The sequence below is a fragment of the Doryrhamphus excisus genome, linkage group LG17 (genome assembly GCF_037039965.1).
Source record: "Doryrhamphus excisus strain RoL-2023G ecotype Guam linkage group LG17, RoL_Dexc_Guam_v1.1, whole genome shotgun sequence".
In the NCBI taxonomy this organism is placed as follows: Eukaryota; Metazoa; Chordata; class Actinopteri; order Syngnathiformes; family Syngnathidae; genus Doryrhamphus; species Doryrhamphus excisus.
In genome coordinates this window covers 12910086-12936700 of record NC_136373.1, presented here as the reverse complement: position 1 = coordinate 12936700, position 26615 = coordinate 12910086, and the positions used below count along the sequence as shown (strand labels likewise).

Sequence of the window (26615 nt, the reverse complement as noted above, 5' to 3'; positions counted from 1 at the left end):
TGCTTGAGGTTGACGTGTTCTGTCCGAGAGAAGCCATTGTAGCAATCATCTCCCGCTGTGCACCACAAAATTACATCCTGCCACAGCAGCCACAACTTTACAGTGAGAAATGCTGCCTGCCTGCAGCACAATGACAAAGATGTGAAGATGTGGGTGATCGCTCAGGAAAGACAGACCACAATTATCTGTGCGGCACCTTGGAATAACAATGCAGTTCAGAGGGTTTCACGTGGAGCAAAAGGTGCAAATCAGTGATTCTAACCTTAGAAACCCTTTCTTCAGATTCCATTGAAAAGGGTCCGGGTATGTTCCACACGGAAGGATGCATGTTTGATTATCTGAATGTCACATAAGGCTAATGGAAAGTCTCCAATCTGTTAGGGGAACAGGGCAACAATTACACTCCTCACAGGAGGAACGAGGAATATATCCTACACCGCTTGTCCCTGTTATGAACCAGAGCAACATAACATATTTAGGAAGGACACAGGAGGTGGGAAAAGCATGTCACCAAAGTTTATTGATGCATAAACAAAGAAAAAAGAAAGGAAAACCCCCTCCTGTGCCCAAAGAAAAAGTCCTGATTCACCAGCACAAACAAACAAAAGTACGGTGAGGCCAACCCTATTTCTGCAAAAACCCATCCATCCATTTTATACCTCATTTGGGTATGCTGGAGCCTATCCCAGCTGACTTCAGGCAAAAGGCGGGGTACATCCTGGCCTGGTAACCAGCCAATCACAGGGCACATATAGACTTGTTTTCATCTTTCATCTTGTTTTGGAGAAATATTTGGTGTCTTCATGCATCTTCATGTTCACTCTACAAAGAGTCTTCCCTCCTTTCACGTTTGCGGACTTGCTGTTTAGTGCAATTTGAGTGCTTTTTTACAATAATTTTGCTTTTTAACAGTTTTTTTACAGTATAAAAACATTATTATACATTATTATTTTATTACGTTATTGACCCTTTAAGGAGAATGGCATTGTGGGAAGTCTTCTGCTTCCTGATTGGCTGTAGACCATTGTCAATCTCCTTCATGCCGTCCAGCCCTTCTGAGTCTCTTGTGCTAGCATAAGTACTGCAGCAATGTGTTTTAACAAGGACACAAAAATGCTACAGTACAACAAAACGGGGTGAGGGCTTTTGTAGCCTTAAAATAAATATTCATTCATACATTCATTTTCTACAAGGGTCGCGGGGGTGATTGAGCCTATCCCGGCAGTCTTCTACACCCTAGACTGGTGGCCAGCCAATCACAGGGCACATATAGACAAACAACCATTCACACTCACATTCATACCTATGGACAATTTGGAGTCGCCAATTAACCTAGCATGTTTTTGGAATGTGGGAGGAAACCGGAATACCCGGAGAAATCCCATGCTCAAACTCCACACAGAGATACCCAAGCAGAGATTCGAACCCAGGTCTTCCTTACTGTGTGGCTAATATGCTAACCACTCCATCACTGTGCAGCCCTCCTGCAAAAACCAAACAAACAAAATAATATATTTGAGAATGTTATTTATAAGAGAATTACCAGCGTGAAATCAAAATAATACATTTTGTTCAGATTCGGGAAAAAAAACATTCTTGGCTAAATTTATTTGTGTATGTAATTGATATTTCATTGGTTCGCTTATGTTGTATTGTAACCCAGGGGTATTTCTTCATAATACACTTTATATTTATATATTGTATCCTTTTACATTTCATATGTACATTCTCCATAGTATGTTTATTGTAATTATTGTCAATATAAAACCGGTCACCAATGGGAGACCTGGCGTCGTTCCCACGTGACCTCAGCGGTATAAAAAGTAAGAGTAAAAGAGTAAAAGAGTTAGCTCGCTACTTCCGGGTTCGCGAGCGGCCACCCGGCACCTGTTATGTCCGACAGAGCCTGAATTGCCACGGTTATGGAGGACTTGGTTGGAAATACTGCTGAGACGGGGAACTGGTAAGTGTTTTGTGTAAATTTATGGCGTGGCCGAGCCAGTCGGCGCTGGCGTCGGCTGCTCGCGTCCATTCATATTGTGTGTACCAGTTCAGTCATGCTTACGTCGATGAGTATTAACCATTGCTATGCCGAGCAACAAGTCATGTGTGTAATTTGTATTTAGCTGCAGTAATGACTTTGAATGCCGGCTAAATGCCAAAAGTGTTTAATATTATTGTTATGAAGTGTCACGATGCGGGAGTTAGCCCTCGTGACAGTTCATTTAGTTTTCCTTTTATGCTCTTATTTTGGTATCCACTTCCTGTCTTGCCTTGTTTGTTTTTTTCCTGCTTTTCATATCTCCCACACCTGCTTCTAATTGTCACCCAGTCTATTTAGTTCAGGTGTGTGCTCTTTCCATTGTTGATCATTGTCATTCCGAGCAATCAATCACCATTTTGTAATCAAACCGCATTTATATGACAGCATAAATATTTCTTTATATAATAATTTAACAAAACAAGAGTACTCTATAGCAGGGGTCTCAAACACGCGGCCTGTGGGCCAAATGTGGCCCGCAGGACACTAGTTTGAGGCCCCCGCCTCAAACTATATGAAAGTTATGAAATATATGAAAGTTTAATGTTAGTGCGGCCCGCACAAGTTTGATATGGATGCTGTATGGTATCATGTACCCAGAAAAAATTATCACGTTTGATTAATGTTCATGTTAAAGGTTAAATAACTGTTAATAGTTATCCTCCCCATCTGTGTGGAAGTGGTATGTTTTTGGCTATTCAAGTTTAAAGGAGACCCCAGGATGCAGAGATGAGGACCCAAATGCAGGTAAAACTTGTTTTAATGATGATGCAATGTAGCGGAAAACTAACATGCATGAACAGAAAAACAACAAAGGTCCTGTTAATGTATGCCAGGTGGCCAGTCTCATGCACATCCCGAGTTACCCAAGTCCGGCTCAAGTTGGAAGTCCTGTTGAAGTGCTGCTAGGCCACAAGCCACGCTAAGGTGGAAAGGAGGGATCTGGTGGTTGCAGTAGGAGCAACCGCCCACACGTTCGATGCCTTCTGCATACAAAAGTCCACCTGAACTGTTAGACTCCCTTGAACTTTGTTTTATTTATGTGGACTATGGGACAGCTGGCAATAATTTTGAATTGTGCAAATTTGTATATATTGTATGTTATGGGGATCATTCACTGTAGTACATTCACTGTTTTTCATTAAGCACACCACTTCTGAGCCCAACTTACACTTCTGATATTAACCTATCTTATCATTGCATTTTTTTTTAATTTTTACCATCACTGCTACCAGTCAGTGGTGCCACTCATACTTACATTCTCACTTATGGACAACTTCGAGCCTCCAATGAGTTTTAACATGCATATTTTGGGGGTCTGGGAGGAAATCAGTGTCTAGTAAAACCTACACAAGCACATGGAGAACATGCAAACTCCACACAGAGATGTGTGGGTATCTTGACTGTGAGGCCCACTGGAAATCATTTATCATTTTTGTATAAAAATGTAAACTCAGAATAATTCATTCTACGGCTGTTTTTGGATACAGTTCTCTGAGTAAACAGGTTCAAATGCAGAAAGAGACTGATGTCACAGTCTTGTGTACCTTTTTCTGATGGTGGTGCTAAACTTGCACCTTCTTAGCTTGTATCTGGGGCAGTAAGGCTCTATGCTGCTGTCTTATCTTATCGTACGGTAGGACGCATTCAGCACAGCAGCGCGTCGCAAAAGTCACCTTGGCGCTTTAAAAGATGCAAATACTCTTCAGGAGAGGTCTGTCTTTACATAGAAACGTATTGTATCGCGGCGAGGGTGACGGTGACATACCTTTTTTTGTGCAGTTTTGAATGCACAAAATCCTAAAGTGTGAAAGAATCATCCAGCCTAATGTTTGTTTTTCTATCACAATGCTAATTCCTTCTCTTTTAACTTCAGCAAGGTGAACTTCTGTGAAGTAGGATTCAATATCAGTAGTTGAACCTGTTTAGGACCATCTATAAACAGTTTTTAACATGATTAGAGCCCTGTAAACATAAAATAACAACCCTATAGTCACCTTTTATACTCATATTACCCAATATAGTAGACATGATGAGCAATAAGACTCACAATAACTCAGTTAGCATGGAGAAAGTTTCTTGTTGTATCTCATACATAACGTGGCTTGAAAAAAAATACTCTATCATCCATCCTTTCTATGACTTGTGTTGATATATTCATGCCAGTCTGGCATGCATCTGTCCTACATAGACATGCACTCCGACAGTACTGCCATGGGTTTTTTTTTTGTTTTTTGTTTTTTTTAACCACACATTGCTCATCGCTCGTGCCATCTCTGAAGTGACACAAGAGACGGCCACCACTGGTTGGCCTCCAATTTATTCATTAATTTTGGATTTATGGATTTGAAAGTGGGTGAGGAAGAAGGACAAAATAAGCAGGCAATAACGTACCACTTCCACACTAAATAACAGGCCACAGTCAACCATAAACGGTGATCTTTTATTAATTAATTTTAAAACCGTTTTTAAAAAATTTTAAAAACCGCAAAAGAGTGTGGCAGCGATATAGCGAGGGATGACCACACATCTTCTCGACACAGTCGTTTGATTCCTTAAGGTGTTTCTGAGGTTTTCATATTGGTCGATACCACATGATTACAACCGTCCATTCAATTTCATAGGAGAAAAAGGTGATTTGATCCTATTTGGGTGGGTTGCAGCCAATCAACCAAATATGTCTTGCAGTCACTTTTGAACAGCTAAAATTTAAAGCTTGCAATCCATTATTCCTGGCATGAGGAAGGATTATTGAGCAAGTATCCTTCACCTCTGATGTGACGATCTTTTCTGAGTTTGCGTCACGTGTACGTATCTGGTTTGTCTGGATTTCCTTTTCTTATTGACACATGGAGCAAAAGCACTCTAATATGTCAACAAGCTTATTGATTACAGTTGAGGACACAAACTCCCTTTTGATTTGAAGAATTCCAACAAACCATTAACGGTCCTGGTCCCTGTTGGCAGAGAGAGATGGGATGAATATTATCCCATTTATATCAGCCTCTTGCACTGATAACCCCCGCCAAAGTCACTTCTCACATCCTGGTCAATCTGCCAATCGATTCCATAGACAGTGATACATGCCTCAGCAGCTAATGGGAATAATTAAGAAAAAGCAAAAGTGTTGCAAGGGTGATTTATGTTGTAAGGAGGGGGTACGCACACATAACTCCCCATTACTCTGCAAGCTGGAAGGTCCAAAGTACAGTAAGCACTCAGATTGACTTCCACTTAGCCGAATGAAATGATACAATCAAGGTTGACCAATAAGCACGTATGCCAGAGGGACGCTGTCCTCTGAGTACAACCACAAGGTCAACCTCTGTGTTTTAATGCAGTCAGTGCAGATGTTAGTATTATAACACAATAACCTTGTTGACTTGTCAGGTGGAAAGCAGTACTCTTTACTGTATCATGGTTTTCAAAAATATGGTACTATTTTGCTGTACTTAATTGCAGACACAATGCACTTTTAGTGCAGGAGGCACTTTAGTTGTGTGCGGGGCTGCACTCCACAGTTCTGTTATCCATCAGTATTGGTATCGATTTCACTCGTGGATTATCAGGATCGGTATCAGCAGCATAAAACCCTGGTCGGGAACATCCCTACTTAAAGTAACTAACTTTGTCATGTCGCAATGTAAACATTGTAATAGCCACTAAAAGGTTTAAGATGGTGACAGTTTGACTCTGGAACGGATTACTATACATCCAGTATTTCATTATATGCTTCCTCCATGAATTTATATTTTATCTCACTGACTTGATGGAATAATTTTATTAGGTGAGATTTCATAAATGATGACATGCAGCGTATTAAATGTCCTTGACAAATCCATTCCTTGTGTTTTCCACACCACACCCGAGGGGGAAATCTGATCATCCCAGCAGATTTATATTCATCTCCATGGGGAGTATTTGGTATGTTTATATTAGGCAAAACGCTGCATGTTTGGCCCCCGCTGGATCGCCACTCCACTTCGCACCCCACAAGTGCAGAGGAGAGTTCAATCACATGAGCTGCATGGGGGCTGACGGCATGATGGCTGGCGGGAAAACACAACAGACGTAGATGAGATCTAAGCTCATATTAATGATTGTGATGAGAGTCGCTCAACATATCGCACAAGACTGTCAGCATTACCAAGAAAAGCAAATCTGTTTTGCAGGGGGAAATAACATTGCAGGGCATATTTTCTGCATTAGATGTGTTCTCAAAAGTTGAAATACTGTTTTCTGCACTTTTCGTCACTGAGAGCGGAGGAGGACGTGACATTTGGGGGGGGGGGGGGGGGTCCTCTCACTTGGAATTTCAAATTGATTTCTGTATAATGCTTTCTGCATTGATGTGGTGTAGTTTTGGATGAATTTCTGTTTATATATTTTTATATTACAGTTGCTTGTTGCAAGGTGGTCTAGTGGTTAGCATGCAGGCCACACAGCTAGGAGACTCGAGTTGAATTTCATTCATTCATTTTCTACCGCTTATCCTCACAAGGGTCGCGGGGGTGCCGGAGCCTATCCCAGCTGTCTTCGGGCGAGAGGCGGGGTACACCCTGGACTGGTGGCCAGCCAATCACAGGGCACATATACGTAGACAAACAACCATTCACACTCTCATTCATACCTATGGACAATATGGAGTGGCCAATTAACCTAGCATGTTTGTGGAATTGAACCCTGGTCTCCGCGCTAACCACAAGACAGCAGAGTTCAATTCCACCCTCGGCCATCTCTGTGTGGAGTTTGCATGTTCTCCCCGTGGTACTCCAGGTACTCCGGTTTCCTCCCACATTCCAAAAACATGCTAGGTTAATTGGCGACTCCAAATTGTCCATAGGTATGAATGTGAGTGTGAATGGTTGTTTGTCTATATGTGCCCTGTGATTGGCTGGCCACCAGACCAGTGTGTACCCCGCCTCTCGCCCTAAGGACAGCTGGCATAGGCTCCAGTACCCCCGCGACCCTCGTGAGGACGAGTGGTAGAAAATGAATGAATGAGTTGCTTGTTGTGTTGAAGTCTTTGGAACCGATGACGTAAGCTTGTTGACGTTTCCAAAAGATGCCATTCGCCACATCAGATGTTTCGGTATTCCAGTACTATAGATAAAGGAAAGTTGGGTCTGAATGCAAAGTACTGGAGAGTGTTTATCTTTCCTCGAATGAGATCGGTGGCAACACCAGCACGGATGCAGATGCAGAATTTTTTTTTTAAAAACCCATCAAAAGACGTTTGACCGTGAAAGACTTTGTCGTAACCCTAAACCCTACATCCTAAGTGACTACTTATGAAAACATAACCAAAATCGAGTGTCTAATCGGGCTTCCAGTGTCTGATAATAAGTCAACATTTGAACATATCCAGCTTTTCTGCAAAACCATCAAGTTGGTGGCCGCAGGACCCAAATAAATGCCCGGCCCCTTAGTGCTGGATTATTTATAACTGTAAATATGGCGCTACACTCCTCTACATGTCAGCCTTTTAAAAGTGTACTTCAATAAGACAAACTAATTAGTATTTATCATGTTTATGTTTTTCCTTCTCTCCCTCTCTCTCTCTCTTAGTTTCTGTTTGTAGCACTTCCTGTCATTTATAAAACTCGCTCGTGAATACTGTCCCCCCATGCATATTTTTTTAATTAATGATGTGGTCCGATTTAATGTTTAAATGAGTCTACTTTGAAGAGTGGGAGAGTCATTATGCTTATCTTATTTTGCTCTCTTTGACTCCCAGGGAGCCACCGGGGGGGGGGGGGGGGGGCAGGCAATCTGCTGTTTATACGAAAGTTTTATTGGAAAAACTATCATGATTCATTATCATTGATACGTCAAGTCAACATATGTCTTCTGACACATGGAAGTTGTTGGTAGATATTCTTAACTCTTGCAGTACCAAAGCCGTTTATACATGTTTTGTGCATTTTTTTTATGCATGAGGCAAAAAGAGATGATGCAACTCCCCACTAATGGATTTCACTTGAGAGCAATTTTAAGCCATAAAAACGGCCACTAGGTGGCAGAAGTGCATTTAATTAAGAGCTCTGCAGCGATCATGTTTATGTAACATGGCAGGAAGAACGAAGTGAGAAAACTAGAAATAGTTTATGGTGTTATATTTATCAATAAATTTATATTTTGAGTCTAATTTTGAACCATTTAACAGCGTCAAATGAGGAAGCACTGTACTCCTATAAAGCAAAGCCATCAATTGCTTTTTAAAAGTCCCTTTTTAGGATCTATGACGCCTCAAAAAAAGAACAAGCATGTGATAAATGATCTCAAGGAGCTTTTAAATGTTATAAAATGTGTTGTAGCAGATGTAGCGTTTATTAATGAAGGCTCTGCGACAAGTTGAGAAGAGTGCAATAATGCCTGACGATGTCTTGGAACACTGTTTGCTCTGCTTATCTATATTTATTGTATTGGCGAGTTCATAGACACTTCAAAAGGAAATGAACAACATGTTTGTCTTATGTATAAATGATTATTGACTTGTGGCCAAAAGTTCTCAGAAGCTTTGAAAATCCAAATAAATCAAGTCGTTTCCAAGGATACATTTTAGATAGCCCACTCATGACACATCAAGGATGCGGCATAAGTTTGTCTGTGTTCCTGAGTGCAGTCTAATAGGCTCCCTTGGTTAATAATGAACCCACAAAAACATGACTTGGATGTACCTTTACAAGTACGTATATTTATTCAGAACATTTATTTTTATTTATAAATTTAAACAGGAAAAGCTCAAATTCAATCTTGCTAATATTTTATAATTAAAACCGGGACATATTTTATATAGATATATATTTTCTTTTTTTAAGAAAAACTGGGCTTAAGAATAAAGTATAGAAGGGTTTAGATTCTGTTCCACAGATGGCGCTAATGCACACAAAAGCTGCTTGCCAACCGCCAATAAACAACAGAAGAAGAAAGAACACAGTCTGACAACTTTCCGTTTGAGCGGGTACAAGATACCTCAATCGGATTGGGGAAAGGAATATTCCACCCCTGGGAATCCCATTATATATTCATTAGGATTGGCACTTTCGGAATGAGGTGCAACATTTTTTATGACAGTATTGTATTTCTTATATACATTTTTAGGGTTGTCAAATTACATTTTTTTTTAATCAGATAAATCACAGTTTTCAGATTAATTAATCATCATGTCTCACTATGTCTGAAATATGCCCAGAAAGACACGAGTGATGATAAGCGGCATAAAAAATGGATGGATGGAATCCAGGACATAATTTACTGGCTTTTTTTTAATTTAGGGTTAAATTCATACACAAACCAAAAAAGCAAAAATGGAAAACAAGTATTTTTTGATGGAATGTTTACACATCTAATATAAGTGATGGTAAGCAGTGTTTCCCTTTCCTTCTCTACCAAACATTGCTGTGTGTGTGACCAAATGAGAAGTGCTGTGATTGCTGGGCTATTTGTTCAACCATTTTGGAGTTCTGTGTTAATTGCCTAGTGTGTGTGTGTGTGTGTGAGTCTGTTTGTGTTTGCCTTTTGTATTAACTACTTTTGCTTCACTAGTTGTTTTACATCCTGGTTTGGAGGACTGTTTTGTTTTGTTTTGTTTTTTTCCTGGAATTAAATACTTTTTCTTTGACCTACCAGTGTGCTATCTTTACCTTGTCCAGTGTTTACTTTTTACACTTTTGTGACGTCCCATCTTGCCCTAGACCCCTTTGGAACGTAACACTAGGTTGTACATAATGCCTTGTATGGGTATAGTTGAAGGTTGGGGCATAACAACATAACATATTTTGAGGGCTTTATAGTCGACATAGGTAAGTTGTGCATTGTTTGCTAGCCTATTCTAAAATTGCGCACAGAAAAGGGAAAAATAAGTTTTGTTTCACACAAATTCACCAAAAAGGTGCAGTGTAAATACTGGACTAGAAGCTGCTACTTTATATTTTTTTTGTGGAGTTTGCATGTTCTCCCCGTGCATGCGTGGGTTTTCTCCGGGTACTCCGGTTTCCTCCCACATTCCAAAAACATGCTAGGTTAATTGGCGACTCCAAATTGTCCATAGGTATGAATGTGAGTGTGAATGGTTGTTTGACTATATGTGCCCTGTGATTGGCTGGCGACCAGTCCAGAGTGTACCCCGCCTATAAGCGGTAGAAAATGAATGAATGAAACGTTTTCCTGATGCCTAGAGTGCAAATCCAGGTCGTGAAGTGGACGTTAATATTATTGTTATATAGTTTTGTTATGTTGTTAAATAAGTAAAAAAACATAAGACAATGTTGCACATTTCTAATGATACAAGCCAAAAATTTTCAGATTACAGAAAACCTGTTAATTACTTTCTAAACATAGTTTTTAGCATCGTTATAGCATTAGAGCCCTCTAGACGTGAAATAACACCCCTATAGTCACTTTTACTCGTCCAGGCACGATAATGTCTAATGCTGAAGTTCTACCCTGGCCGAAATCTTGCTTGATCCGACTAATTGTAAGAACATAACCTTTTCTCATTCTCGCATGATTTCTATGCCAGATGTTCTTCCGAATGCTCCTTAGCAGCAGTGAAGATCACAACTGGGAACACAGCGTGCCATCACCGACGTAGCAGAGGACGTTAAACAATAATAAACACAAAGAACCGCTTTTGTTAATCCTCCATTGTTATGTTATTCTATTACTTTTGCAATCAGTAATCTAAGCTCGTGGGCTGAAACCTCTGTATATAATAATTGTTTGGCGTTGGCGGCGAAAGATACACAAGCTCAATCAGCCAGAACAAACACAAATTGCCCAGAGAGAAACCTGCCCTGGTAATTTCCCTTTTTAAAGGGCAAATTAAAGCGAGAGGAAATCAGACCCCGGCCGACTTGACATAATGTGAGCAGTGTTCCGTCATTTCACATGCAACATGGTGGTATAATTGATCGGTGATGGGCAGCACAGCCTGCTGGAGGCGGGGGGGCTGTTGATGATGACCAGTCCGCAATACTCACTTTCAAGTCTTTTCTGTTTTCAATTAGATTTTGCAGAGGAGGAGAAAGGATGGGGCGTGTTTGCATCTTTTGTACTGAGCCTGGAGAAATAAACGGTCAATATTCGCTCCCAGGGTCCTGCATAAGGACGCACACATAAATCACCCAGCATGCGTCTGTCCAAAGAATCAGCCACTAGATTCCTGTGTCATCGCGTTTAGTCTCCCACTGAGGCTGAAGTTCTCCTTCATCTCCGAATCAATGTGCCAGGGGGCAGTCGCAGTGGTGTGAAGGGGACGGGGGAGGGGAGGGGACACAAGATGAAAATTTCATTTCCATTATCTCCCATTGCGCTTCCACCAACTTGTACGTGAATTTTTTTTGCTGTTGTGATGAAGTTGGCAAACTGCTGGCCACACAGTGATATCATCAGGGCATAGGTCTTCGTCTCATTGGCCTCGTTACATTTTAATTATACTCGCTAGCCCATTTAGCACCCTAAGATAAAACTAATGTTGTGTGATACAACCGCAATTACTCACCCTTCGTTAGTATTGGGGTTTCTTTTTACATCGTCTTTTGGAAATGTTATCAACGCGTATCATGCAGAGATTGATTATTGTATTATTATGATCTATTTTTAAATTATGTGGGGTGCAGTCTGGGCCAGCAAGATTTTCTCTGCTGGCCTAACTACTGACCAATTTAAATGTAATCCCAACAATCTATTGTCATGTCATAGCATGTTTATTGGCTGCACCGCTTCCAGTAGTGTATGTTTATGTTAGATTTCTTTTTTCATCCAATCAGATTTCAGATCCCTTTCAAAAGTATGAACAGCATTATTTTCCAATAATGCCTTGATATCATCCTGCAGTACCCTGACATCTTTACAAAATAATCTTTTCTTCTTCCATAAGGTGGAATATATTTTTAATATTTTTATTTTTATATATTGGAAATATTTATTTAATAAAGTTAATATATTTAATATAGTAGATGAGACAAACGGTGATGTGGCATTGTTTACATACAAGCTGGAGCTATCAATGCTGATCTTCAGTCAGTAAGGAACTTTCATGTACTACCTTGCAGTTATGAAAAGTAGGTGGTTAATTGGTGTAGTGGGCAATGACATGGCACAGGGGACTGTGGTTTGAATCCTAGTCTGGGTAAATGTACTATACTATAATGTCTTTTTAAACGGGACCTATTATAGTCATGTTCGGGACTTTGTATTGAGTTGCGGACTCCTATAGAGCAGCTACACATAATAACCTGCACAGAAAGCTTTCTAGAGCTTCCAGATGCTGCGCCTCTTCCACCGAATGTAGGTCTGCGTTTACTGAGTGCAGGCAATTTGCAGCCCATACTATAAGGAAGTCCAAGCTCCATCCAAAACATCTTTCAGGGTTCACTTCCAAATGCGCACACCTCATTACCTGACATGTTGGCCTCGTTTAACAAGAGAATACCACATTGTAACAACATTTGTTGGTCAGAAAAGAGAAAAAGCTGTTTGACTGTTTAGCTTGTCTGTCATCTGACACTATGGCTGTCCTACCTAGTCAGACTACTAGTGTTTTTTTCCACCTACAGTAGTCGCTTAGGGGTGAGAGGGGAAACGTCTTTCGTCCTCAGACAACCTGAAGAGTCCAGTTGGGATCGATTCAATGTCTTGAGAAAATAAACCATAAAGGTCTGAAAATGATTATGGCATTAATACCATTGATTGGTGTCAGTTGTTACCGCAAACAAAAAGGTTTATCTATGAAACATATTCAGACAAAACCATCAATACGTTACCATTGACAGCAATTGTATGCAAGTCATCTTCAGGTGAAAGGAGAAAGGACATCCGGCAGAGAAAATGAATGTGGATAAATCATTGGTTTGTCCGTTTCTGATGCCCTTTTCCAAGACAAATAGGAACTGTCCAGAAATGTAGCAGCAGTCTTGCATCACATCCTTGTGTCGCCCGTTGTGGAAAAAGCCTGAAACTGCCGAAAATTAGCAAAGAGTGTATTGTAACCAGGCGGCACGGTGGTCTAGTGGTTAGCGCGCAGACCTCACAGCTAGGAGACCAGGGTTCAATTCCACCCTCGGCCATCTCTGTGTGGAGTTTGCATGTTCTCTCCGTGCATGCATGGGTTTTCTCCGGGTACTCCGGTTTCCTCCCACATTCCAAAAACATGCTAGGTTAATTGGCGACATAGATATGAATGTGAGTGTGAATGGTTGTTTGTCTATATGTGCCCTGTGATTGGCTGGCCACCAGTCCAGGGTGTACCCCACCTCTCGCCCAAAGACAGCTGGGATAGGCTCCAGCACCCCCGCGACCCTCGTGAGGAAAAAGCGGTAGTGAATGAATGAAGGAATGTATTGTAACCAATTAAAAATAATTGATGCCTATTGATGCATATTTCACAGATAGTATCTATCATTCAGTGCTTTACAGGGAAGCTACATTTAGTCGTGTTTCCAAACAAATGCATGTTTATTGCTGTCGATTTAAAGTATAATTTGAATAGGGAGCGTACAAATCATGATTATCTCTTAGTGGTGCGTTAAATACATAATTAAAGATTTGTCTTTTTGAAAAATGCAGCGAAACAGCAGACAAATGCTGGTGCCAGACATGAGTAATGTCTTTGAACCAACAGTTTTCTCTCCTCAGTGTATTTTTTTTTTTTTAGTAGTGGGATATTCATCTGTGTGGAAGATGGCAAGAAGGTCATCGAGAGCAAAATGAAGATTGGGCGTGGATAATGACTTTCTCATGATGTTTTGTCTGTTTGACTGGTCGTTATGTACGTATATCTTTCTTACTCTCTTGCTCACGCGCCTCTGAAGCCTCAAATACTTTGAGGGATTCTGGCGATCTGCTGCATCATTCCCTTTGCAGGTTTTTATACGACTCTCAGAGGTCTAATTATCAGTGACAGATGACTTTGGCCGTTTAAACAAATGACAGGGCATAAAGAACCTTTCCTCCCTCACATCTCCGAGTGCTACCTTTTTAATGTACAAGCCTCTAATAGTTTGTGAGTTAAGAGTTAATAGGAGAAAATAATCTCTGGCCTTGAAGTGATGGCAAGGGGGATGAAGATGAGACGAGGGAGTCTTAATGTTTGGTGGCAGTGTTTTAATTGGAGAAAATCACCTTCCTTTAATAGCGTGCCATGTGGACCGATAGCAAGGCTATGGATGTCGATCCTTGAATGCAACATTAAAGATGACTTTTAATTCTTTCATTTCAAACAGGGGTCTCCAAGCACCGGGAGCCTTCAGGTGCAATGATTAAAATATATATACATGTAGGTGGGCGGGCGGCACGGCGGTCGAGTGGTTGGCGCACAGACCTCACAGCTAGGAGACCAGGGTTCAATTCCCCCCCGTGCATACGTGGGTTTTCTCCGGGTACTCTGGTTTCCTCCCACATTCCAAAAACATGCTAGGTTATGAATGAATGAATGTACGTGGGCTGCACGGCGGATGAGTGGTTAGCACACAGACCTCACAGCGAGGAGACCAGGGTTCAATTTCCCCCCTCGGCCATCTCTGTGTGAAGTTTGCATGTTCTCCCCGTGCATGCGTGGGTTTTCTCCGGGTACTCCGGTTTCCTCCCACATTCCAAAAACATGCTAGGTTAATTAGCGACTCCAAAATTGTCTATAGGTATGAATGTGAGTGTGAATGGTTGTTTGTCTATATGTGCCCTGTGATTGGCTGGCTACCAGTCCAGGGTGTACCCCGCCTCTCGCCCGAAGACAGCTGGGATAGGCTCCAGCATCCCCCGCGACCCTCGTGAGGAAAAGCAGTAGAAAATTAAACATTTGTAAATAACTGCATAGAGTTGTATGTAAATGCATATCAATTTTGGAAATATGGGTCATTATTGAAAAATTATATACAGTTACAAATCCCATAGTTGGATGTATGTGAGGTTTGTTGCGAGCGCCGACCCATCTCACTTTGTTTGATGGTCCCTGAACGCACCATTATTGTCCCACAAATAGACAACTATACTGTATTTTTATGTGGTAATGCATAAAGATACGTTTTGATGACATTACCAAGTTCCAATGTTCTCATTTGTTGGTGCGCAACCTCAAGTCTCTGGAGAGTCTGTAATTTTATTTATTTTTTTTTTTTTTTTAGGGCTGCATGACAAACGAGTGGTTAGCGCGCAGGCCACACAGCTAAGAGACGTCATGTCTGTATGGAGTTTGCATGTTTTCTCCGGGTACTCCGGCTGGCAACCAGTCTGGTCTGTTGGAGCCTATCCCAGCTGTCTTGGGGCGAGAGGTGGGGTACACCCTGGACTGGTGGCCAGCCAATCACAGGGCACATATAGACAAACAACCATTCACACTCACATTCATACCTATGGACAATTTGGAGTCACCAATTAACCTAGCATGTTTTTGGAATGTGGGAGGAAACCGGAGTACCCGGAGAAATCCCACGCACAGGGAAAACATGCAAACTTCACACAGATGTCCAAGCAGGGAATCGAACCCAGTTCTCATAGCCTGCGTGCTAACCACTCATTCACCATGCAACCTAGATCACTATTATGTTAAGTAATTAAAGACATAAATAAGAGTTGTGCTCTTGTGTGTTCCCTAGGGGAGCTGATTGGTGGCTGGACAGGAAGTGATGTGAGGCGTTCAGAGTTGAGTTTTAGCCACAACAGTAGACCGTGTTTTTCGAAGGAATTACTGTGCCTGTTGTGAGATAACTAAAACCTGCAATAAAAGCCTGTTTTTCTGGCAATCAAATCTGGTGCTTGTGTGCCACCGAACTTAACAGTAACATTACTGACATCCAGTGACCAGTAAGAGAACCAGTCAACAGGTTATATTCATTCTGATGTTACTATGGTCTATACAGTCAGTGATGGCTCATGCTAGTAGCTAAACTTTGCTAAATGACATAACTGTGTGTATTGAGTGGGGGGCGTGGCTTATGTGCTCTGAACAGGAAGAGGGCGAATGTTCCAAAGTGAGCGCCCTCTAGGCGCACGGCAAACAAGCCCTTTTAATTTGTCTCCTTCTCTGAAATGTGATGATTCTTTTCCGCATTCTTAGATGTTGCCATATTTTGATCTCCGGGATGTATGCTGAACATAAAGCTGGATCTGCTTTGTATCATCAAGAGGCTTATATGAAAGTCTGCTGTTACAACAGTAATTTAAAAGACCAAACGAGGAGAATAATAGACATCTTAGCAAAGCGGAACTCCTTTTTTTTTTTTTTTTGAAATACAAAACAGAGCGAAACCAAGATGGGATACCGAGTGATCGAAGTCTATTTCACAAAGCTGTGCTCTTCACTGTCTCTTCCTCTGTGCCGCTTTGTGATACCAATTCTAATTTATTCACGCGGCGCAGCTTTTGAAGCATGGCTGAATTAGGAAGACTGGAAGCTGTGCATCGCATTTATCAGCTGAAGGAGTTAACAACATGCCGGGTGGGATGATAAGAGAGGCTTGCTTCCACGGTAGAAGGGGGAATATGAAGTTAATCTAAAAGCAGCGGGAGGTATGCAGCTCGGTGCATGATAGGATGAGAGGGAGGCATTGTGTTCCATTCAAAGCACCATTTTTTTTTTCTCCACAGATCTAAATGAAAAGTTGGAGTGAACCTTGTCACCCTTGATGGCCCCTGCTGGGCTCTGCTGCATCTCCACAGATAACACATGTAAAAGCTTTTGAAGATGCTTTTTTTTTTTAATTAAAGACACCGGCGTACACTTTAGCAGAATCAGTGATGGGAGGCTGACACTAAAAAAAAAAAAACCTTCAAATTCCATACTGAATTGTGCGCCCAATTAAGCAATCAAGGATTTGTCCGTTTTGTGTTTATACTGCCTTTACTCTTAGCCGTTGTTCCAAAACAAGACTTACTTTGGGTGTGGACTGAACGTCTTTTTGACATAATAATGTCAAGCAAGCTGGATACTGTAAATGTTTGGCCTTGACAGAGGTAGCAACTGCTCAGTTCACACATGGAGTAACAAACCTCAATATTGTTAGTGTGAGAGCAGTGTGGCTTCACAGACAACATATTGTCAGCCATGTGGAGTGTGAAAGCAGACGCTGTTTAAGTGGCATGAAGATGAGCGTTCATTCCGGGCTTAGTCATTTGTTTTTGTTGCCAATGCCTATTGAGGTCGATCTTACAACCACACCTGTACACAGAAGATGCCAGAGATGGAAAACTGTCTCTCAACCACTCATAATAATTTGTTTTACTTTCATTCTTTTCATACTATTCATTGTCTGACAAAAGTGATTAAACCCTGAATAGTTGGCAACACAAGTGTGTCGAGCATTGGAGTGTCAAGGTCTTGGATAGCATCAAAGTCTATCCATCCATCCATATTCCTCCGCTTATCCGGGTGTGGGGGCAGCAGTCTCAGTATGGAAGCCCAGACTTCCCGGTCCCCGGCCACCTCCTCCAGCTCCATGGAGAGGACACTGTTGGAGAAGAAATTCTCCGCAACCTAATTGAGGCCTCCAAGACCACTTGTTTAAGTAAATTTCATCTCCCCAAGCGTATTTGTTAATCTCCACTTATGAGAAGGAATAAAACTCACTCACTAGTAAAAGTTAACATAATGTATTGTAAAAACGGTCAGACAGAATAAAATCACAAAAAACACAGGATCCTGGGCTGAGTTTCTCTTCCAATGTCCCGCCTGCAGCCTCCCGACAATAAGAAGGAAAGTCAGCCCCGATTCTTGCATCCCAGAGCTTTTTGTAGATCGCCTTAGATGGGGTGGAGCTGGGGGTATGTGTGGGGGATAGACCAGGATCCCGTTCTCGGACCAGATACTTCCTCCTTCACCCTATTATCTTCATTGCCTCCTGAGTGAATAACCGTAAATACCCAAGACCTTCCTGGCCTTTGACCAGGGGTCTCAAACATGCGGCCCGCGGGCCAAATGTGGCCCGCAGGACACGAGTTTGAGGCCCCCGCCTTGATATGAAAGTTTAATGTTAGTGCGGCCCGCGCAAGTTGGATATGGATGCGGTATGGTATCATGTACCCAGAAAAAATTATTACGTTTGATTAATGTTCATGTTAAAGGTTAAATAACTGTTAATAGTTATCCTCCCTATCTGTGTGGAAGTGGTAAGTTTTTGGCTATTTAAGTTTAAAGGAAATAACTTGAAGGCTACCGTTTAGGTCGCTAGCTCTCTAGTTTGCGAGTTAGCGTGTGTCTCAAGACCCTGCAGTTGCGCAATATGTTGTAAATAAAAAGAGTATAAATGTGACTATAGTCGTGTTTTGTCATGTCTACAGGGCTCTAATAATGCTTTGTTCATTTTAATCTGAAAAAAATAATTTGTCTACCCACCAACTATATGTGGTTTCTGAAGTTTTTATTATTATTATTATATTTATTTATTACTGATTGATTGATTTTCTTTATTCTTGATTTGTTTATTTATTTTTCATCTTATTTTGTGCAGAAAATAAAAATTAAGATATTTGAGAACAGTGGAATGTTTTATCAGAGCTTTTATTGTAGGTTTTGAAAACCTGATGCGGCCCAGCCTTGCCCAGACCCTAGCTCCAGTGGCCCCCAGGTAAATTGAGTTTTAGACCCCTGCTCATAGGTGAGGGTGGGAACATAGATCGACCGGTAAATTGAGACCTTTGCCTTTTTGTGAACAGAATCGGTGACAAAGGGCAGCCTTGGCGGAGGCCAACGTTTACCGGAAACAGGCTCGACTTACTACTGGCAATGAGAACCAGACTCCTTCCCCGTTTGTACAAGGACCGGATAGCACGTAGTAGCGCGCCACCAATCCCGTACTCCCGGAGCACCCCCCAAAGGACGCCACGAGGGACACGGTCGAATGCCTTTTCCAGGTCCACAAAGCTCATGTAGACTGGTCGGGCAAACTCCCATGCACCCTTGTGAGGGTGTAGAGCTGGTCCAGTGTTCCACAACCAGGACGAAAACCGCATTGGACCTCAAAGGTTTGACCAACGGTCGTACCCTTCTCTCCAGCACCCTGGAATAGACTTTCCTTGGGAGGCTGAGCATCAAAGTCTATCCTTTGGGAAACTGAGGTTTTCCAATATGATATAGAGTCCAAACTCATATTCAAGGTGGGAATTGCCTGGCTTAGGAAGGTGACAAAGTGATCAAGTACATCTCCTCACCTGAACCCAATTGAGCACCTGCATCTGCATCCTCTAGTACAGGGGTCGGCAACCTTTTGTATTCGGCTCTTCAGTCTCTGTGCTGAAGCTCCCACGCTGAGCCGTGATTTTTTTTTTTTTTTTTTTTTTTTTTACACCAAAGTGGAGTAAATGTGCATTTCCAAAAAGAGTATGAAGTGTCTAACTTGCTGCAAGTGAATGCATTAACAATGTGTTGTGACTGCTGATTGGATGAGCAAGGGAAGGAGGGGTGGGGCCAGTGTGTGCAATAAAACGTTAAGGTGTCTTATTCAGTGTGCTAACCCTAACCACAAATAGAAAAAGAGTTTAAATCTGAGTGAACATATTCCTTTGCCTTCACTACTAATGGTGCAGGCTTACCCTTGTGCTTGATAAGCGGCGACAAATTAGCAAACAGAAAATGTACCGTTGAACAAGCACTCGGGGACTTAAAAATAAAAACACCGAACTGCAGATGTGCATCATTTCGAGACCACTACAGGAGGTTGAGCAGAGCAAACATACTTTCAAGAAGTGGATGAACACTCCAAAGTCAACTACAGCGGGTAGCGTGGTTGCACAGGGGATCACAGATGGAGAATACATTCATTTAAAAAAAAAATATCAAAGCATAATTTTCCGAATGAAAGAAATGCCCCTCTCTGTAAAGACAGTCAAGGACACGACCAATAGAACGGTAACATCACAAGTAGATGGATACTTTATTAACCTCCCAGAGAGATGTCATCTATTTGCTAGTCTGCGTTAATTCAGTGAAGGCATATTCAATTGCCTGTGAGGCGTCAAGTCATGTAAACAATATTGAGCAGAGCACATATGTGAACTCTGATAGGCTATGTCATGTTTAAGCTTTACACAAATACAGGAATGACTCAAAAGCTTAGTGTTTCAATTATTTCAAAGTAGGCCTTCTGTTACGGTGTGTGTGCCTAGTGGACCACAGAATGCATAGCAAGAGGAGCAGGTTACAGTCTTAGAGAACTAAGGGTGCTGGAGATGTGGAGATGCAGGTTCAAATATTGCAGGTGAAGATTGCGAGCCATGAGTGAGCTGGCAGGCTACACGGCGGTCGTGTGGTTAACACGCAGACCTCACAGCTAGGAGACAGGGGTTCAATTCCACCCTCGGCCATCTCTGTGTGGAGTTTGCATGTTCTCCCCGTGCATGCGTGGGTTTTCTCCGGGTACTCCGGTTTCCTCCCACATTCCAAAAACATGCTAGGTTAATTGGCGACTCCAAATTGTCCATAGGTATGAATGTGAGTGTGAATGGTTGTTTGTCTATATGTGCCCTGTGATTGACTGGCAACCAGTCCAGGGTGTACCCCGCCTCTCGCCCGAAGACAGCTGGGATAGGCTCCAGCACCCCCGTGACTCTCCTGAGGATAAGCGGTAGAAAATGAATGAATGAATGAGTGAGCTGGTAGGAGTACAGATGAACCGTGGATAGGTGTGCAATTGGAGTCTTAGACCCTGTCCACATGTAGTCGGGTATCTCATGAAACAAAATTCCACGATTTTCCACAATCATTCATCCGAGCCCGCAGATATCCGGCACTAAAGACGAAGGTTATTAGTGTAGATTTGGAGAAAAATCTGGTCATGCCGCAAATCACTGCGGTTTTACCTTTCCAAACGTCATGCAGGCGACCTGAAACAAAATGGATGCCCTCAGAACTGTGCTGTTTGTATCTATTGTTCAAGCACTTCTTGCTTGTTTGTTTTTGCTAGCCCAAATACTCCTCCACATTGAAGAGCAAAGAGGCAAAGATGCACTTTGAGGTCGGCCATTTTCTTCTCAAATAACCATTCCAGATCCAAGGCATCTTCCTTGACACCAGTTTTGGGTCAGAGGGGGGAAGCACTGCCAGCTGATGGGAGAACTTTGAGATGGAAGTCATCCTACCGGAGGAATGGCGCGACAATTTCCAAATGTCACGGTGAGGTTTGGCATGCTTATGGCTGTGGTTCCCAATGCATCTGGATGCTTTTCTTTTAATACGATATAACATATACAGTAAAGTCTCGTTATATCGATATCGGTTATATCGATAGTACTGCTTATTACGATACTATTTTCATTTCCCGGCAAATTTCTAGTCTTTTATGATATAATTAGTTCCGGTTAGTACGATACACGGTTATTACGATAATCCGGTTACTACGATGCCCTTTTCATCTCCCGCCAGCCAATTTGGTCTGCTTATATCAATACAAAAGCAGCTTCAAGCTGAATCAATATTTGCTTAAGGATTTCAGTACCACCATTAGCGAAATCTGTAAACGGCGTATTGTTTGATTTTCGACTAAAACCGTTTCGGCTTTTCCACCGACGGACGGTAATTAGAGGATTACAGGTAATTAATATGAAGTAAGTATTAAACAATCTTTTGAAGTAAAGGAGTAAATATTTGTATAATTTAGAGGGAAGATTCAGTGAATAGACTTAGTGTTTTCATGACGAGGATGACGAGGATGATGAGGATGAAGAACCAACTGACATAGCATACACACCTATTCCAACGAAGACACAAGCGTACAAATACATGTATTTAATTGTGTTGTATTCAGATATCTTTTTATCGCCTGCAATAATCACTGTTTTTCATATGTACATGCTGGCTCCCGAGAATATCGATATAACGAGACTTTACTGTATGCGGTTTTACAAATACCCTGCTAGGTGTGGACAAGTAACAAAGTAACAGACGGCCGTGATTAGGAGCAGGTGTGACCAGTTGTCCCAGCTCCTGGCGAGCGAGCGCCCAATTGTAGGAAGAGACGGAGAGACAGCAAGAACCACAACAGCAGGTGATCATAACACCTACGCATTCAGTAGGCACTTCTGTTGTTGTAACAGGTGACATTTTGACAAAGACTAAAAGTTTTCAAATTTTCAATAATGTTTTGCTGCTCCAGACTATTTTTCTTTATTGGAAGAGGAGGCAAAATTGATTTTTATGATGGTAAAAGTGGCAGACACCTGCTCTAGTAGAAGGTCTTATCCACCAGCTTCACCAGCAGTGTCATCACGGAGGAGTGGAAGGGAATGCCAGTATCAAGTATGGTTTTAAAAAATGATTAGAGACACCAAATAACACCCCTATAGTCACCTTTGCACCCGTACTACCCAAATCTACAAGACATAACAGACAATAAGACATACAATGAGATATAGCAGAGGTTAGCACGCAGGCTAGGAGACCCGAGTTCAAGTCCACCCTCGGCCACCCTCTTTGTGGAGTTTGCATGTTGCATAGGTATGAATGTGAGTGTGAATGGTTGTCTATATGTGCCCTGTGATTGGCCAAAAACAGGCTAGGTTAATTGGCGACTCCAAATTGTCCATAGGTATGAATGTGAGTGTGAATGGTTGTTTGTCTATATGTGCCCTGTGATTGGCCAAAAACATGCTAGGTTAATTGGCAACTCCAAATTGTCCATAGGTATGAATGTAATTGTGAATGGTTGTTTGTCTATATGTGCCCTGTGATTGGCTGGCGACCAGTCCAGGATGTACCCCGCCTCTCTCCCAAAGACAGCTGGGATAGGCTCCAGCACCCCTGTGACCCTTGTGAGGATAAGTGGTAGAAAATGAATGAAGATTTAGCAGACACGCGTGTTAGCGTGTTAGCATTGGGAGAGTTCCTTGTTGATTTTATATGGACAGCATACTTCCTGTAGTGGCTATTGAGCTGTGCAACACTCAACAAGTTTTGCACAACATTAAATACGACTGATGGAAAAATCCAGAGAGACACAAAATAGACAAAGTGTTCTCACTCACACAAACTTAACTTTCACTTTCTAGAGGGGTGGGACTTATTCCTTTTTGATGATAGGGTCCAACGTGGTAGCCAAATATATTGCTCTTATTTCTTAATACTACTTTTCCAATAGCAACACGGTCAAAAAGTATCCGTTTGTCTGAAACTAATTAATTGACTATACTTTGTACTAACTTTGTTCATGAATTGTTCTCCTCACTAAATGTTATATTGCTTTTTTAACAATACACAAGCAATCAAACGACTCAAAGTTTGGCAAGAAAAACAAACAAAGTGACGTTCGTAAGGCCTTTTATTCTCACTTTTGTGATTGCGATGACTTTTTCCAGGTCAATATAATGCGGAATGCATTATACACAACATAACTTTCTTTGGTTATTGTACTTATATAGCACCGATCAAAGAGGAGCGTTTTCCTGCAATAATAACAAATGTATCCGACTGTATTGATTAGCCATTTTACACCATGTGAGGCTGCAAATGAAAACAATCACTAAAGTATTAAGTTAAACACAGCTCTGTCTGAGAAGGTAACAATAAAGCCAGCCTTCCCCATACAAAAGTGAACAAAATGACACAAAAACAAACTTTCAAAGATACTTAGAGATGAATAGCCAATACGTAAATGCCGGGTGCATCTTTCAAAACTTACTTTTTAACATCCTCACTTGTCAAAGAAGTCATTTTGATAAGGGACAACATGGATGGTAAAACAGTCTTTCTGTTTTTTGAATATGAGTTGTCTTTCCGTATCACACCTTTTTCATAGTTTGGCTGGTCTTGCAACTTATTATCAGGTGTCTACTCTATATTAATATACAGTCTCTCGTTTATAACGGTTAATTAGGTTCCAGACCCAACCATGGTAAGTGAATTTCCGTGACGTAGGATTCAATGTTAATAAATTTAATATTTTTGTAGTTAGAGTACAGAAAAAATCTTTATGGTGTCATAAAAAATTTTGTTTTACCATTATTAGAAATAACACCACCACAGTCACCTTTACGCTCCTGTTATTCTATGTTTACATTGCTAATGTGCTGGCTACGAAATCACAACCACAAGACATGGACATGGCTTTATCCATTAGCATGCTAGCAAGCTAAATAGTTAGCCTCTAATTTATATTTTGTAACTTTAAGAAAGGCTAAAGCGAAGTGGGGACAAAAGATAAAAATAGAATACAAAAACTTACCACTTCCACACAAAAAAGGAGGATACGTTTTTTTCACTCTATCATGTCGGACATGCCATGGCTGACTACATGGAGTGTGAAAGTAGTGTCATGTCATGTCTCGTCATAACTTTTCATTCATTAATTTTCTACAGATTATGCTCACGAGGGTCGCGGGCGTGCTGGAGCCTATCCCATCTGTCTTCGGGTGAGAGGCTGGGTACACCCTGGACTGGTAGCCAGCCAATCACAGGGCACATATAGACAAACAACCATTCACACTCACATTCATACCTATATACATATTTTTGGAATAACTTGTTTTTCAATATTTTTTTGATGAATGACTAGCCATAGTGGGGCTGCACGGTGTGGGAGTGGTTAGCAGGCAGGCCTCAAAACTAAGAGGCCCAAGTTCGATCCCACCCTCGGCCATCTCTGTGTGGAGTTTGCATGTTCTCCCCGTGCATGCGTGGGTTTTCTCCGGGTACTCCGGTTTCCTCCATTCCAAAAACATGCTAGGTTAATTGGCCACTCCAAATTGTCCATAGGTAGAAGGGTTGAGTGTTGACTGCAGCTAAATGCTAACAAACCAAATCACTGATTATTGCCCCTGATGAGTCAATCCCAGGGATTAAACAGTACTTGGACTACAATTAGTGCAAAACTCTGCAGCAAAGATTTTAATTGATTTATGTTGTTCATTGATTGTTAATGAACTGAACAAATTTTTTATTGATTATCATGACAGGCCTAAATGCTTCAGGTAAATTGAATTAATATATTAATTCTTCTTTTTCTTTTAACACTGCCTATTGAGGTTATTTTTTTGGTCACAAGGAAACCACAAAAAGCCAAAGAAAAAGCAAAACAATTGATCCTTTTAAACTCGCAACTTCCAGGACTTGCCAACGTCGCTTTATTTTGCCGCTCCAAGGATGACATGAAGCTGACAAAGAGATCACATATGCAGCATATTGTTGTTTTGCAGCATGGCCTGAATTCGCATTAGCGCTATCTTGAGCGAATGATGTGGAAATTCAATTCGTGCTATCAGTGTAACATGCATATGCTCCCAGTTGGAAGGAAATTGGTTACTTGGTGCTCATTTGTTCTCTTTTTTTTTTTTGTTATCCTTTTGCTTTTAAATCAATCCCCCCCGACATCCTCCCTACTTGAGGACACGCTGTCACATGCATGTTAACCCTACTGCCTTATCTAAAAACAATAGATGCATTAAAAAAAACACTCAAAAGTTAGCTTTTACCTAATAAAATTGAACTGTCAACAGTCATTGCTGGTTGTGCAATAGCTATCATATAAAGTCTTCATGGAATAAAGAGAACTAGGTGATTTGACACATAACACTGAGAAATTTTATTAATATAAATTATATTTTCAACACCCAAGGTGAGAATGTGACCACGCTACTGCTTCCCGTGAACCCCATTCCTATTCCTTTCCCCTGACTCAACCATTTACATTATTTCACCGTTCATTATTCATCGTGATATTGGATGGTATTTTGCATGTGACATTTGCTGTGTGACTTCATATTACAATGTACCGTGTGTGCGGCGCATTGATTATATTTCATGGTTGCAGAAGTGAGGGGAAAGCTGTTTTAAAAAGTGTGAATCAAAATCAATTTCTAATGTTGTCTCCTTTTTGTGTGTTTTTAGAGATTCCGTTATATACCTGCTATGACAATTATTCTGGTAAGGGTCGCAGATGGGTATGCTGGAGCCTATTCCATCTGTCTTCAGGCGGGTTCACCCGGGTTCACCCTGGACTGGTGGCCGGCCAATCACAGGGCACATATAGACAAACAACCATTCACACTCACATTCATACCTATGGACGATTTGGAGTCTCCAATGTGGGTGGAAACCCACACATACACGGGGAGAACATGCCACAGCGGCGATTATTCGGTGGAAATCCCAGTCTAATAAATGTGTGAGGGTGATAGACATATTCAGCTTTTGGCAGATATTTCTCATTAAGATTCATGCATATGTTACTGAGACAAATGTTGAGAAATGGCCAAGATCTGCACCTTTATCACAATTCTCCCCAAAATGCTTCATGACTAACTCTTCTTTCTACTTGTTTCATGGAAATCTTCTTGAGTGGAAGTACTTTTGCATAATTATATTAACTAACAGATACTAAATCGTGACTTCACATTATATTACTGTTATCATTTTAATGGCATAATGACTTGTTACAGAGGGATTAGGATGTCTGTAATTACTATGGTAACCTAAGATTTTCAGCAATCATCATACCCAATTTTAGGATATTGTCATCTAATGACTAAAATAAATGTTTCAATGGCAACAAAGAGGAATGAAAATATGCATAAATTGTGAAACAAAGTGGCTGCGGCTGCATGGTGGGGAGTGATTAGCATGCAGGCCACACAGCTAGGAGACTCGGGTTTG

At 41.3% G+C, this 26615-nt stretch overlaps 1 long non-coding RNA gene across 1 annotated transcript in view; it reads left to right on the top strand.

Moving 5' to 3' along the window:
- The first annotated feature begins 1871 nt into the window (after positions 1 to 1871).
- Positions 1872 to 26615, top strand: part of LOC131136597 (uncharacterized) — a 36162-nt gene continuing 11418 nt past the window's right edge. Inside the window, exon 1 of the long non-coding RNA XR_013630176.1 lies at positions 1872 to 1963. This is a non-coding gene — a long non-coding RNA (uncharacterized LOC131136597). The remainder of the gene's footprint in view (positions 1964 to 26615) is intronic.